General features: G+C 34.6%; 1 protein-coding gene across 6 annotated transcripts in view; it reads left to right on the plus strand.

Annotated features, from left to right (window-relative positions):
* Positions 1-2,636: 2,636 nt before the first annotated feature.
* Positions 2,637-15,273, plus strand: part of LOC5567691 (sex peptide receptor) — a 112,694-nt gene continuing 100,057 nt past the window's right edge. For 3 of the 6 annotated variants that reach the window (XM_001651802.3, XM_021844109.1, XM_021844110.1), the window contains exon 1: positions 2,637-3,452. The gene's annotated coding sequence lies outside the window, so the exon portion shown is untranslated. The remainder of the gene's footprint in view (positions 3,453-15,273) is intronic. The other 3 variants (XM_021844106.1, XM_021844107.1, XM_021844111.1) reach the window with 3 other exon arrangements.

The raw sequence follows: 15,273 nt of genomic DNA on the forward strand, positions 1-15,273 counted from the left end.
AAAGTGTAGCTTGGACCACGTCCACATTTTTTTTTTCAAACGGGTGGAATTCTTAAAAAATAAAATACAATATAGTAAATTATGCACACTTTTTATGGATTATATTTTGACACTAGAATAACGCAATTTACTCTATGTAATTCCCTGAAAGTTTTTTACATTCCCGACGTTTCGGCCGATGGGTTTTGGCCTTTTTCAAGGGGTGTAAGGTCTATCGTCTCCCGTTATAAATAGATTGTCGTCTGATTGGCAACGGAGAGCGCTCTATCATGCCTGCGTTTTAATTTTTAGGTATGACAACGGATTTTTTATTACAACACAACTCAACACTGTAACGACTTTTTCCAAATGGTACCTACCATTTTGAAAAAGTCGTTGCAATATTGTGTTGTAATATAAAATCCGTTGTCAAATTAAAAAATTAAAACGTTTGAAAGAAATTTTTCTATAGTTGAGATACTGGTGGAGATTAATTGCCTCATGAAACGTTACGAATGCATGCACAATGACCGTCCCGAAGTTAATAGGCGCGTACGAGAGCCCTCAATAGTTAGTGAGATTAAGAGGAATATTGACGAAAATGGAGCTCTGGAATGCAGTCGGTTTGTAGTTGACCCGTAGTAATTCAAATGATCAAAGCAACAGACACAATAACATTTACAAACATTTCAAAATTTTAATGTTATTCAAAAATGTTGCCAAAAATGGATCCATTTTGTTGCCAAAATCGAAGGGGGGGGGGGTGGCGGTGCCAAAAATGGAGCATACTAAAAACGGAGCATGCCAAAAACGGAATCCCACTGTATTATCACTGCTCGCTTTAATATCGTTTGATTATATCACTCTTGATTTTAGCACGGTTTTATGCTCGATTTTATCATGCCACAAAGTTCATACATTTTGCATTGAAAAATAACCCTAAACAACCGATATCTATCTTTTTGAACCATCTCTTACGCGGTTTTTTATTCCATTCGCCCTATTTCTGCAACAAAGAGATCAAATTGTGATAAACCTTCCAGTCGTCACGCGGTGTGCCACCGTCAGAACCACCGCGCTGCTGTTGTGAACGAAAAGCGAGATTTTTTCAGCGGTGTTGTACACAATACAACAGCGTGACGACTGAAGTGTTAAAATTATATGCAGAAAAATACATTTTCTTTAAATCACGCTTCGTTTCATCACGCCAAAAATTTTTAGATCCGTGATATAATCGAGAAATAACTGTAAATATAATCGTTTTCCGCTTAGTTGTGATAACAAGCGTTTTCATTTAGCAAAAAATAAAATATTACTGCCAGCAAAAAATAAAATAAAAACTCCGATCAATTGAAGACTTATGAGGAATTAAATTTTCTGAGTCTTGTTTCAGCTGTAGAATAAACTTTAGATTTTTTATGAGTAACATCGAAATTTGATGCAAAAAAGTCCTAAATAGTCATAACGATAAACGCGCAGCTATTAAAAAGAACATTCTGAGTTCGCCGGTAGAGGATGTTTTCGGGTTTGAAATTTCGTTGGAACGTATGGTAAAATAAAACCAAATTAGTAAAGGAGTGGATTTTGAAGTTGGTGCCCCTGCTCCAATACATATAATTACTGATGATGTCTGATAGACTAGAGCGGAGTAATTGTACCTTGAATTTGTATGACAATATATTGGACACGGTGTAAGCACAATTCATTTTGACCGAACAAATCATGACAGCTGCTCATAGTGCACCTAAAACAATATTTCGTACTACAATCAAAGAAACCGCGCAAGTTTTTTTTTCCAGTCTGGACGATGAAAAACTTTGTTTACGTTCTTAAAATATAAAAAAAAACAAGTGGCGGTCGTTGAAGGAATTTCCTGAAATTCATGAATAACAGAAGTTCTACGGCGAGTGATTGGAATGAGAACCATCACTGAATAAGTACGAAGTAAGTTGTAGTTCAAATAAGTGCCCGGTGAACTAAGTCACACAGACGGCGGGAAAACATTTGAATCATAATGTCGCGTGGCTAGGTCAATCGCTTATCAGGTTTCGCTCGATAAGTCTTTGTCCATGCGATGCCTGTGAAAAAGTTCAAATTGTATAATTCAACTGAAGCTATTTATCGAAATACAGCAGTTTTATTAAATTTATGGTGGACAAACCATAACAGCTTCCACAAAATTACACCTGCTAAATTAATCTTTATTGTAGGAAAGTTTGAATATCCTCCGTTCTGAAACATGCCACTATCCGACGAAACGGTTTTCCTGGTTGAGTGAAATTCTTTGATAATTTAAGCCGATGCATTCCAACGCCCTTTCCGAACTGACGGTGCATTATAGGAATAAAGAGCTCGACACGTCGGATCCGAGTTCGACTAAATAAATGTATTTTTCAATAAACACATCATCTCTCCGTTGAAATTGATATTGTAAACACAATGTTTTGTGCGTTTACCATTTCGCTCATCATTGAAGGAACGTTCATGAGTTACACCAGCATAAACAAACCTTCATTCGATGCCGGTGGTAGATCAGTTCCGGCGCACACTCAATGGGAAGCATTTTCGCCACAAGTGTGATTGGGAAGCGCGCGTGATGGAAGAGAAGTTCATCCGCCACATGCCGCCATAGCAAAATCATTAGGATATCAGTCAACACTTGACGTCCACTGGAGTCAGACGTTTTCTCGTGGAAAACCATTTCCACCGATTCGAATCATTCGTTCCTACTGAGTTTGGTCGGTTGTGTCGGCTTGGCGGTTTCATTATGACATGTAAATAATAAAACTAATGTCAGACGGTTGAATGTGGTGGATATTTTATTATAGCCAGGTGCTTCAACAGATTACAAGAGATTAATAGAATGAGAGCATCCAGTGCTCGTGGGATGCTAATGATTTTACGGTGGTTATATGAATAGATTCTCATTTTTTCCGGAGTTAGTGATCTTGAAAATGATTATCCATACATCATTGGATAATTGATATATTAAGATTTACTTGTACAGTAAGCAAGTGCGTGATTTATTATTTTTAAAGTGTTGATAACATATACGTGAGCAAAATTTAAGTGAGCTGTTGCAGCTGTTGAGTGAAATGTGATTTGAAGGTATATAAAAATGAAAGCCGCGTAAAAGCATTTTTTGCGTTTCGCTATTTTTAAATTAGAAAAGAATTTGATTCGTGAATATCGTTCAAATTTCCTTGTAAACAAATCGAGAGTGAAAATCGTTACAGCTGGATAACATTAATTTGAGCTACAAAAGCGGCATAGGAAATGGAAAAAGATTCAACGACGCCATATAGCAGGTCGTGCGGTTAATTGATGGCGAAACCTTCATTGCCACCTTAAACCGGGCATTCAATCACGTTTTCTTGACGGCCCAAGTTCGTTAAGCAAAAAAAGGAATAAAGAAAAACGATTACCAACTGTGGCATGATTTTGAACCCGCTGACATCCTACACAATAAAAAAGTAAGTGCAAAAAAACGGTGCTTTCATGATTATCCAAGTTTATACTCGCCAAGTCAGCATCTGTTAGTTTCAAAGGACACATACACGCAGGATGTAATGAGGGAATAGAGTTTTCCACCCAGAAAATCATTGAAGATGGAAAAAGTTGTTCTTGGAAAACATACGAGGATATATTATAATGATTAATATGCATGAAGGTAAACGATTCTATTATAAAAGAGTTAAGCAAGCACTTCGTGAGGAGCTCAGCTTCTGCTTGACGTTGGTGCTTCTACTCACTGAGGATGCTTGATATGTTCGTCTCTCTGATGTTGATTGATTTCAACATTATTCTCGTGCAAACATGGAACTGAAACAGTACGCGTTATGTGATGTATTCATTATCTTACCTAAATTGATCATGAACGTTGAAATAATGGTACAAATTACATCAAATATTAAGTTCTGACGTTATACAACTTCAACAAAGAACGAAAATGATTGAAAAGGGACTACACATTAAGGTGGGTTCACTCTGGCTACAGAGTACAATGCACACACCTTACTACAGATATGGTAATTTTCATCATCAAAATTGTAGTTAGAAACCGTCAATAAATGACGCAGCATTTTAAGGGGAGTTTACCAGCATGTGACGAACCATGTATTAGGTAAGGGAAAATAGGCTACAATGGGGAAGGAGGTGTCCAAAATGGGTCAAAAATGCTACATCTTTTATGAACGATCCTTTAAATAAAAAGCACCAGACAGAATGTTCAAAATGGAGTGTCATCGTTGGGGGTGATAATGGGTCTAAAACGTATATGTCCATGTTGGTTGTTGGATAACTCTCGTAAATTGACTAGAATTATTCTTCTCAGGACTTTGGATCAAAGTAACTGTAAGTGGCCCGCATTATGAACAAAGCAGAAGAATCGTCCTCTACTCAAGTTTGATGCTGCTTACTAGAGATGGTCGGGTCTCGGGTTTTCAAACCCGGTTCGGGTTTGAAAATTTTCATTTTTTCGGGTTTGGGTTCGGGTCGGGTTAAAAGGCTAAGAAATTATCGGGTACGGGTTGGGTTCGGGCTTGAAAAAAGTCGGGCTCAGTCGGGTATGGGTCGGGTTTGGTGGGAATTGTTCACAAAGTAACAACCTTAAAGCTTCCTTATGCATCAGAAACGATGAATGTATGATCTTTTCGAACTCGGGTTCTGTTCGGGTTTTTCTTAGAAAACTTTTTCGGGTTTGAACAGTGAAACTTTGTCGGGTACGGGTCGGGTCCGGGTTTGCTTTTCAATTTTTGTCTCGGGTTCGGGTCGGGTCCGGGTTTGAAGGAATAAAATAAGTCGAGTACGGGTCGGGTTCGGGTTTGAAAAATGTGAAACCCGACCATCTCTAGTTTACCAATAACAATGAATATGAAGGATATCAATATATGTATGAAGGCCTATGGCACCCTAGAGAAAATAATTCAAAAAGATGTTATTTCAGGCTATTTTCGATGATTCATTAAAAAAAGATTATTTGTCCCGCAGATATATTTTTATTGTTGGTTGTTTTTGGAAGAATAATACCGTTAAAAGTGTGCCTCAATAGTTCAACTATTTACTGAGATGTTTCAAATCATGTTTCAATTCATTGTCATACCCATCGACGGTGGCTGCAACTAATTTGATTTTTTGCTGGATTTTGTGTTTCAAATTAGAGAAATATCGTTCTAATTCAATTTCCGGACGTGTTCTTGAAAATCAAAGGTGTGGTTTCGTTTAATCTTCATTTTTGTATAAGTCAAGAAACCGAAACAAGAATGAACTGACATATGCATTGTAAAGGTTTCTCTTCAAATCTAGTTAATAAGGTGACTATTGAGGTAGAATGCGATCGGATTGAACATCAAATTTAAATGAATATATTATTGATAACACAGCGTAATAAAAACATTTTCGCGTGTCCCAAGGACCAAACCATGATTCTAATAAATTTGGAACTGCTGAATCCGATGCCGCTCTCAGAAATATTCCAGCACGTATATAAAAATCTAGTTTTTTTAAAGTTCAGATGAAATTTAAATAATGATTTATCAAACTTTTAAGTAATCTTATCCAAGAGCTTACAGGAAAGGACTTAAACTTTCATGTAGGATATTGTTTGCTTCAAATTGCATGAGTAAATTTCGATTAAATTGATTTTTCAAGCATGGCTGGGAACTTCGAACAAAATTATTAGTTTTTTTTTTTCATATGGCAAGATGCAATACATTTTTAAAGTATCATATAATAACTTTTAAGCATCGAGAGAACTTTGTTGATAAGTATTCTAAGTAAAAAAAATGAATTCTGTAGTTTTTTTATCACACAAATCACCATACAAGCTGGTAAACTTGCATGCGAGTTGACTGAAATCGTCACATTATCCATTTTAAACCGACAATATCTCAAAGACATGACGTGCTATGATATTTGTACAAAAGGCAGTGTATTTGGCAATTTTAACGTAAGTAAACAGTGGTATCTTGGTGCATGAGAAAAAAAACGTTGTTTTAACTTTCCGAGTATAATATAGAGGTAATAAGCAAGTTCTCGAATATTTTTGAATTATGGAGAAAACAGATTTTTAATAGTGATTGAAAAGTATAAACAAATATCCCGAGCAAAGTTGAATAGCAAAATGATAACAAATCTTGTTACCTGGTAATCATTATTTGATAACTGATTTTGTTATCACCTTGGCTGAATTAACAGCAAACATAACAAAAATGAGAACTCAAATTTGTTTTTTGAATAACAAAGTAATAGTAAATTATGTTATCCCTGTGTTCAAGTTGATAACTAAATTTGCATCATCATTTGTTTTTTTAATTTTATGGTCATAAATCACGGAAAATATTGACAAATGAGTGTTTTGGATTAAACTTACGCATCAAAATTTTTTACAAAATTTTGTATGACGAAAAGTAAACTTTGTTTAACACCACACGCTTTATACTAATTTTATGAGAAATATGTGTGATAACATATCTTGTTATCAAACTGTTATCAAAAATGTCGGTCACATATACAATGATAACAAATTTTGTTATCATTGATAACATAATATCAAAATGATAACAGCAATAATAAAAGTTGTTATCATATTGATATCATCCAGTTATCAGACTTTGTTCGGGTAGTCAAAATAGTGAAATCTAGAGATGTGAACCCGTTAAACAGGAGAGCTGACTGTATTCAGCAGGCTAAAATTATTCAGGCATGTCGTAGCAAATGATGTCGTAGTAAATTTTAACATTTTCTGTGCCCTCATTTTCTCATCACACTTTTGTTTTGATCTTCTGAAAATTTTGTAAGACTTGTACCCCTCCTCCTTGAAACGTGACATAATTTGTACATGTTTGCATGAATCCTCATTGGGATTTTTTTTTATTGAAAACAAAATTCAATAAAGATACATTTCTGGTGTGGATAGTTCTCCCTTTGAGTGGATTAAATTTCTCCAGAAGGGAATTGCCCTCGGTGAAAACACCTTAAACTGAAGTTAAACTGTATTACTACTATGCTTTATTAGGAAACAGTTCGCTAGAGCCGCAACCCCATTTTTTATTGATGTTCTTCGATCTAAATAAAACAAAATATTTTTCAAAATTTCAGAGTTTTCCATTCGCCTCTAACAGGAAAAAACAACCTCTAACAGGTTTATGTCGAAAAATATGCCAAATCGCAATGACATTTGTAAAAATTGACATATTTTGTTGAAATTTGGTATCAGCGTGGATATTGTAATAACATCCAAGCGAGTATGTTATTTGTACTTAAAAAAATCCTCAAAACAAGAAAAATCAGTTTTCATAAAGAATAAGTGGTTTTCAGATATTTTCTTTTCTTGTTAACCGATCTGGGTCAAAAAACTAAAAACGAGATTTGCAGGGTTACTCAGAGTCTTGCATTTGATGTGTAACCTAGAAGCAAAAATTCCGGGAAACTTTTCACAAGTCTAAAAACGCATGAAAGTTGATCCAATCTGACCCATACAGAAGGTGACATTGCACAGTGGTTAGATCTAGAACAAATGTCGGCCAAAACCTCAAACTCTCTTTAAAATAGCTGAAATAATATATTTGACATATTTTATGCCATATTTCAGTATTATGAACCTTTTTTTAAATGTTTCTAGTTTTGGACTGATAGTTGGAATATAAAGGTTTGGACAATACATTTGCAGCTTTTTCAATCTTCCATACAAAATGGTCAACTTGGGCAGGCTAGTTTTCCGTTATTTACTGGCGGATTTTAATGAAATTTTCACAGCATGTCAGGTATAACTTGAACATAACTCAACATATCTCGCATAACTTCTCATCTCGCCCTAAAAGCTATTGGTAACCATGAGTGTAGCTTGTTGTTTCTGAGCATTTGAATGGATTTTCATGCTGTTTAAAAACGCTATGGAGAAGGAAGGATCATTATCTACTTGCCCGTGATTTTGGTTTGTATGCTTATTCTTACTTTTGCTCAAAAACAACGAGCTACATACGTAGCTACCAAGGGTTTTTAGGGCGTTATCTCAGAGTATGCGAGATATATTTTTGAATAATTTTTCCATCCACACCTCCAATAGTAAAAACAACTTGACAAACATGAAATTTATGACGAAAACTTATAAACGATTTATCCAAAAATATGGGAGCTCTACACAAAAACCATCAAAAGCAAATTTGTTCATCTCGTCTAAATTTACAGCTTTTTTTTTATTATGCCGATTTTTCAAATTTGTAAAAAAAATTACAATGGTGAACTCGTGATTTGAAAAATCACTCAAAAATATGTGTTGCAAATTATGTGATGTCTGGAAAACTGTGAAAATTTCATGCAAATTTACCTATAAATATCACAGATGTAACCCTGCCTCAATACAAGTATCATCCATTTCATAAGTAGTTGATTGTCAGGTGTATAGCTTAAGTCTGTTTTCATACTTACTTTGGCAGCAAAAGCACATCCAGGGAATGATTTTTCCAATTTGTTTAATTTTATCTGGAAGCTGCATCCCAAGGAAATAGTTATGTTCGACCATGTTAATAAGCCGAGACCAAGCTGAGAATCGTGGGTTCGAATCCCACTGGTTGAGGATCTGTTCGTGAAGAAAATTTTCTCGGCTCCCTAGGGCATAGAGCACCTTCGTGCTTGCCTCACGATATACATATGCAATAATGGTCAATCGGCAAGAAAAGTTCTCAGGTAATAACTACGGAAGTACTCATCGCTAAGCTGAGAAACAGGTTTTGTCCCAGTTGGGACGTAATGCCAGATAGAAGAAGAAGAAAAAGATAGGTGCGAGTTATTCGTTCCTTCTCGGGATGCCATTCATGGCTACTACGATTGAAATGTACGTACTAGCGTATCACAGGATTTTTATCCTTCTAAAATTGCACTCCGCACACCTTCAAACGCGTTGAAAGTGGTCTATCGCAAGTTTTCGCAAAATAATTGGTACCCTACTTGAAAGCTCTTGTTTTTAGCTTTCGAATGAACTTATTCTCATCGCGGGCATTTACGGGCTACTAATGTTTTAGGGTACTTTTATAAAAAAAATATGTTTTTTAAAGATGTTTTGTCTAAATTTACTTTGTATAAATTCAATGAAAAATTTTATTCAATTTAGGTATACTTTATGTACCTACAAACATCTTCTCTGAAGATACCATGACGGTTTGAGCTATCTTCAAATTCATAAATAGCTGGTGAATAATGGATCGCAATTATTATTTTCTTAAAAAATCATGTCCACGATTCACTCAAAGAGTTGTATAAAATTCAAAATTTTAAAAATCTGCTTCAAACTTTGGAATTAGGCCACCAATATGTTATGAAAGTCGGGAAAAATAATTCCATTCGGAGAAAACAACTTTGATTTTTGAGGTTTTGACCGCCTTAGAACGATAGAGCATTGGGTCAAAGAAATTGGAATTGGTCCGCATTGAAAACAAAAGTCTTTCCAAGTTGGATACTATTTACCCGTAATGAAACATTGAAATAGCTTCTAAAAATTGTGTTGGATGTTTTATGATACTTTAAAATAAGCAATTTAAAAAAGTGTTACTTTCAGATACTTATTAAGAACGTAAAATGCGAATGCTATTTAGTTAGATAGTTTTCAAGTTCTATTTAAGTGCCATTTTATCTCAAATTCCGAACAGACTCTTATTTCGAACGCTCGGATTTTGTATGGCGAGTTTATTGAAATATTACATTGAAATACAGTGAGATTCCGTTTTTGGCATGCTCCGTTTTTGGCATGTTCCGCTTTTGCACCCCCCGATTTTGGCAACAAAATGGATCCGTTTTTGGCAACATTTTTGAATACCATAAAAATTTGTAAATTTTTGTTAATGTCATTATGTCTTTCATTTTGATCACTCTAAAAGCAGACCAGCTTCACTCCTATCGCATTCTGGAGCTCTGGATATACGTCGATATGCTCCCTAACCAACTGCTAGGACTCCCGTGCGCGCTCATTCAATTCGAGATGTTAATATGTTCTCAACGTTTCATGAAATCATCAATCTCTATAAGTATCTCGACAAGAGTTTCAAATTCTTTTCTCAAATAGACACACTTTGTGACCAGCCCACATAAGTCTGCCAGTACAGTCAGTAGTAACCATTTTTATTCAGATTTGGAGCAGCTCGTTTGAACAAAACACATGTTTTACATAAAAGCAAAAAACAAGTATTGCGCATTTCTTCCACCACTGGACTATCGCAGATGGTTTTACAAGTGCGGAAAAACCAATAAAAGTGCGCAATGGCATCAAATCGATTAGGTGTTTTCGGGGGGCTTATTCTTTGTAAATCAGAGAATAAGTGCTCTGAAACACCAACGTTATTCGATGCAATTCTGCACTTTTATTCACACTTTCGCACTTATGTGACCGCACTTCGCAGTCCACTGGTGAAAGAAATACACAATATATGAATCGAACAGTTCTAATCACAAATTTCGTCTCGTCTTTTCGATTCACTGTAATTTTTATTGCATGGAATTACATACATTGCGTATGAAGAAGCATACCGCAATAATATGAACAAATCAACCAAAAATTCATGGCTCTCAACTTTTAATGGTTTTTTTCAAAATAAATTATGTTATTCAAGTAAACTTCTGAAGTGTCAACATATATTCCATAACTTTGACAGAAACTAGCGATACGCATGGCCCACCGGCTTATTTTATACAGCGTTCAGTAGCATCACCATGACAAAAAAAAAGCACAGTCTAGTCTACATTTTTTCCTAATAAGATTATTAATGCGTACGATGAGTATGATTGAGGTGTTTTAGCCTTCAACTCCAAGAGAAGGGGCAAAAAGAGCTCCAAGTTTGCATGGAGAAAGGGAGAAACGGTTCCAACTACTTTTTCGAATATAAATGGCGCTGTAGTTGATGAATTTTAGACTTTAAAAGAGACTGCAACAAATCGGTAGTCTTTCCGAGTAGAAACAAAATATATATACCTTGGGAAACCATAACTCGGGTTTCCCCCTTGGGTGGAACGGTGGATTTTTAAGAAACGATCTAACATTCTCTACAGGGGTGCTCACGCTGGAGTATGCTGCATTCCATTTCATTATTTTAATCAAATATGTTAGCCACATGATATAATCAAATCCTGGTGATTTCTATCTAGGTATCTAGTTTTCTGAGTGAATCCTGGAGATTCTTTACGAGATTTGATGTTCATATAGTGGGTTTCAGAGAATTTTCAGAGCTGATGCTTGATGCGAAATCGGGGTATTCGGATATTAGAGGATTCTTGCGGGTATCTGAGAATTAATAGTTAGTTATTGCGGATGCTGGGCGAACGCTGGTGATTCTCAGTAAACTGCTATGATTTCAAATTCGTCCTATGAATATCTAGTGGAATACTGTGGATTTCTAGTAGTATCTTGAGTATTTCTGGTGATTTGAATAGGTCCTCAAAGGAATTTGAGGATTATCATGCTTTGTAGAATTTTCAGCAACATCGCAGGGCAGATGTCAATTCCTATCTGAACCCTAGAACCCTAGAGAGTTCTATGCTAGTTCTTGCAGATTCGTAGTGAACTACTTCAGTGTACTAGCGGGTCCCTGTGAATTCTTAACGACGACCTAAATATTCCTATCGGGCCCTTGGGGTAACATAGCGAGATTTGTCGAATTTACGTTGATTAAAAAATATGGTTGATTTATAACATACAAGCTTAACTTCTAAAAACACAGTTAAACTCATTTCAAATTAAAGTGATAAGAAGCAACACAATTGTGTATCACTGTGCTTTACCATTTTGTAATCATTTATCTTAACATAACATCCATATTACTATGGTAAATCCTATTGAAGGCTTAGTCAATATTCTGTAAATTTTTGTTAAGATCAATTAATTACAGCTGGAAGTGGACTTTTTAAGTCCATCAAATTGAAGAAAATCATTCAGTTTTGTACCATTTCGAAGTTCGACCATCATTTGATTACATAAGAATGATGTAACAACATCCTAATGATATTTTTAAGATTAAAAAAAATTGGTTCCAATTTTGGCTTGGTTCCGTTTTTGGCAACTGAAAATTTCGACTTTGTTGCCAAAAACGGAATCCCACTGTATGTCATCAAATTTACACAAAAAGGGAAGTCCATTACAACTCAATTTTAATGTATTTAAACCTATTTTAAATCCTTTGAATTCAAACGATTCTCTAATTGGATGTCACTTAAACCAGCTCAGATGAATTCATTTGTAAAGATGTTTATGTAAATACAATTTTTTCGTGTTGTTTGTAATTTATTTATTAATTTATTTATTTATTAATGAGTTTGCAATATGAAAAAGAATGAACACAGTGTTTAGCATTTGAAGCAAAATGTAGTTCCATACTTTTGCGTAAAACTAATAGTAAAAGATGATAAATCAAAACTTTTAGTACCACACTCAGTTTACCGTTTACAATTAAACTTTGCAAAGAAATTCAATATTTTAAAAATATCTGCTTATGTATGCCTATCAGATGCAATTGATGTCACCGCAAGTTTGTGTGGTCGGAATATCACGCAAATCGGTACGGCATGATGCATTCATTCAATGTTATAGAAATTATGGTCGTTTTCACACTTCCGTGGAATTCAGTGAATACAATATTATTTATGAGTGTCTATTAGTGTTATATGTAGATGGGCATCTCGACAATAACGATAAGTCAAATCTTATCTGGATTCTTTACTTTGGTCAAAAGTTAAATTCGTTACCTTATATACCATTTTCAAACAAAGACAAAGTTGAAGTTAAATTATTAAGGACAATTGAAGCAAAAATTAATAATACCGTCGAACAGTTCATATACAATACAGATTTCATAAAGTGTATAGGGGGAGATCCCCCAGCTCCGGATAGCACCCAATACCGGAGTCGTCGAAAAATTGAGAAATAATGATCCAACCAACATGGTGCATTAGTAGCAAAGAAAGCTATTATGGAGACTAACGTTTGCGTAGAATAACACATCCTTGAAATATGCACGCCTTTTTAAAAAAGTAGAAAAGTTTGAAAATCCTAAAAAAAATTGACGTATCGCCTTAATTCTGAACCTATTTAGTAACTTTTTTGAATATGAATAAATATTTTGTATTACGCAAGCATGATCGAACATAATCCTAATTTGATAGTATGAATGTATTTTGTATCATAATTGAAATAAATATGGACAAATTACAATTTTGGTTAAGTACCTTCTGTCCCCCAGTTTCGGACAGCTTGATTTATTACATGATATCTTTGTAATTATTGCACCAGTGTCTCAAAATACATTCCTTTTTTGGATTCCGTCGATTATGGTATCAAACATGCAATAAAATTAAGAAGAATGAACATACAGAACAACATCGTAAAATGTGCTATTTTTCATCATATATGAAAGATGTTTTTGATGAACATGAGAAAAACTGAATGAACTAAGAAAAACTCCAATTGTTTTTGTAAATGTTGCAATTGCATTGAATTGGTAATTATAAACTATTTGTATGGTGTACACATTCAATGATGTTCAAATTTTCAGAATTCGAGGCATTTCCAGATCGTGTCCGGTATTGGGTGCCACCTTTCAAGATCGATCAATTTGGTACTAAAATGCATCGTCAAAATTCAATGTCAAAATTTATATTTATACCTTCAAATTTATTTTTGAACACTATAAAAATGTTAAATTTTATCATAAATGGGTAACACGAGCACATAAAACTAATATTTTTCGAATTATTAATTTAGTGGCTTAAGTATTTGGTACTGGGGAATCTCCCCCTGCACTATTGATAAAATATTTATAATCTCAGAGAATAAGGGGGTGTTCATCTCGCTCCGTTTGTTGATTATGCACCCAATTACCCTACATCTGTTGATTCCCTGTGCAATTTGGAATAGTTAATCACGGAGTAGCATATACGATTTTAACGGTCATCAATGCTCATGCTCATGCTCATTCATGGTCGTTCTATCCTTCATTATTCACGATTATTTGCATAAAACCGAGCTGCCTTTCTACGCATCATTGGCTCATGTTTAATGGAAACCTTATGAGCTGAAGAACAGTTCACGGTGTCAAAATTTTGATTTATATCGAAGTTGGATATACCACTGGATTTTTCGACAAGGATAAGTATCTCGACATAATATTCACATTTCTACGATTGGCGATAATTTTGTAATTGGAAGGATTGAAAATATTCTGACGGCGAAGTTTTCACCATACATCTTGTATGCAATCGTTTTGGCTGCAAAAGTGGTGTTTCTTGATTTTTATTTGGAAAAAAGTTAAAGTGTTTTTTCTCACATTGAATTCAAGCAAATCTAAATTTGCAGCTAAAACTGTTCCATACAAAATGTAAGGAAAAATTTGACCACCAGAGTATTTTTTTTAAATGAAAGGTCGATAATAGTCGAGATTTTAGCACCGTGTGGTTTAGCATAACGACAAATAATTATGTACCGTAAATTGGGATAACTTTGATAGTTTCTTGGGACAAAAAAAAGATTATTTCTCCATCTTGTGTGTGTGTGTTTTTTTTTTCATAATAGTTAGTAATCGTAATTGAAAGATAACATAACGAATTATTTTGAATGAACCTATAATTTTTCATATGATCGTAAGTCAATTTTAAAAGACACTTCAAAAGTGTTTGAAGTTGGAACGAAAATGACAATATACATTTGTATTAAATTAAACTTACGATTAGATATCAAAGAATTCCAATGTTTTTAAATTGAATTCGACATACGGGGGTTTTTTAAATACCAGTAGAGGAAGCCGATTTTCATACAAAATGCTCAACTTTGGCATGCTGTAACTTTGTTTTCCTATAAGCAATCACCATGAAATTTTGGCAGAGAACTACAAATATACTCAATTTCATTATCACAAAATATTCACACTACCGGTTAAAAATGTAAGCACCAGGTGAAATCGCTCAAAATAATAGTAGAATTTCTTTTGTAAATTTCTGTTTAGTAACAATTTTCTAAAAGATTGACTTGTTCATACAATTATAGCTTGAGTGGAAATAGTTGAAACGATGACTGAAGAAAAATTCAAAAACTCAAGGTAGATACTTATATTATGAAAACTACTATTATTTTGAGCGATTTCATCTGGTGCTTAAATTTTCAACCGATAGTGTGCCTTTGGAGCCGGCCTTCTGATACCTGAAGTTGCAGCATGCCTAAGTTGGGCATTTTGTATGGATTGGCTCCCACTACTATTATTCGGAACACAACTGCACATCAATTGATATTGTAAAGTATACAGGAAATTGCATACCACCAGG

This window comes from Aedes aegypti, chromosome 2 (assembly GCF_002204515.2).
Source record: "Aedes aegypti strain LVP_AGWG chromosome 2, AaegL5.0 Primary Assembly, whole genome shotgun sequence".
Taxonomy (NCBI): domain Eukaryota; kingdom Metazoa; phylum Arthropoda; class Insecta; order Diptera; family Culicidae; genus Aedes; species Aedes aegypti.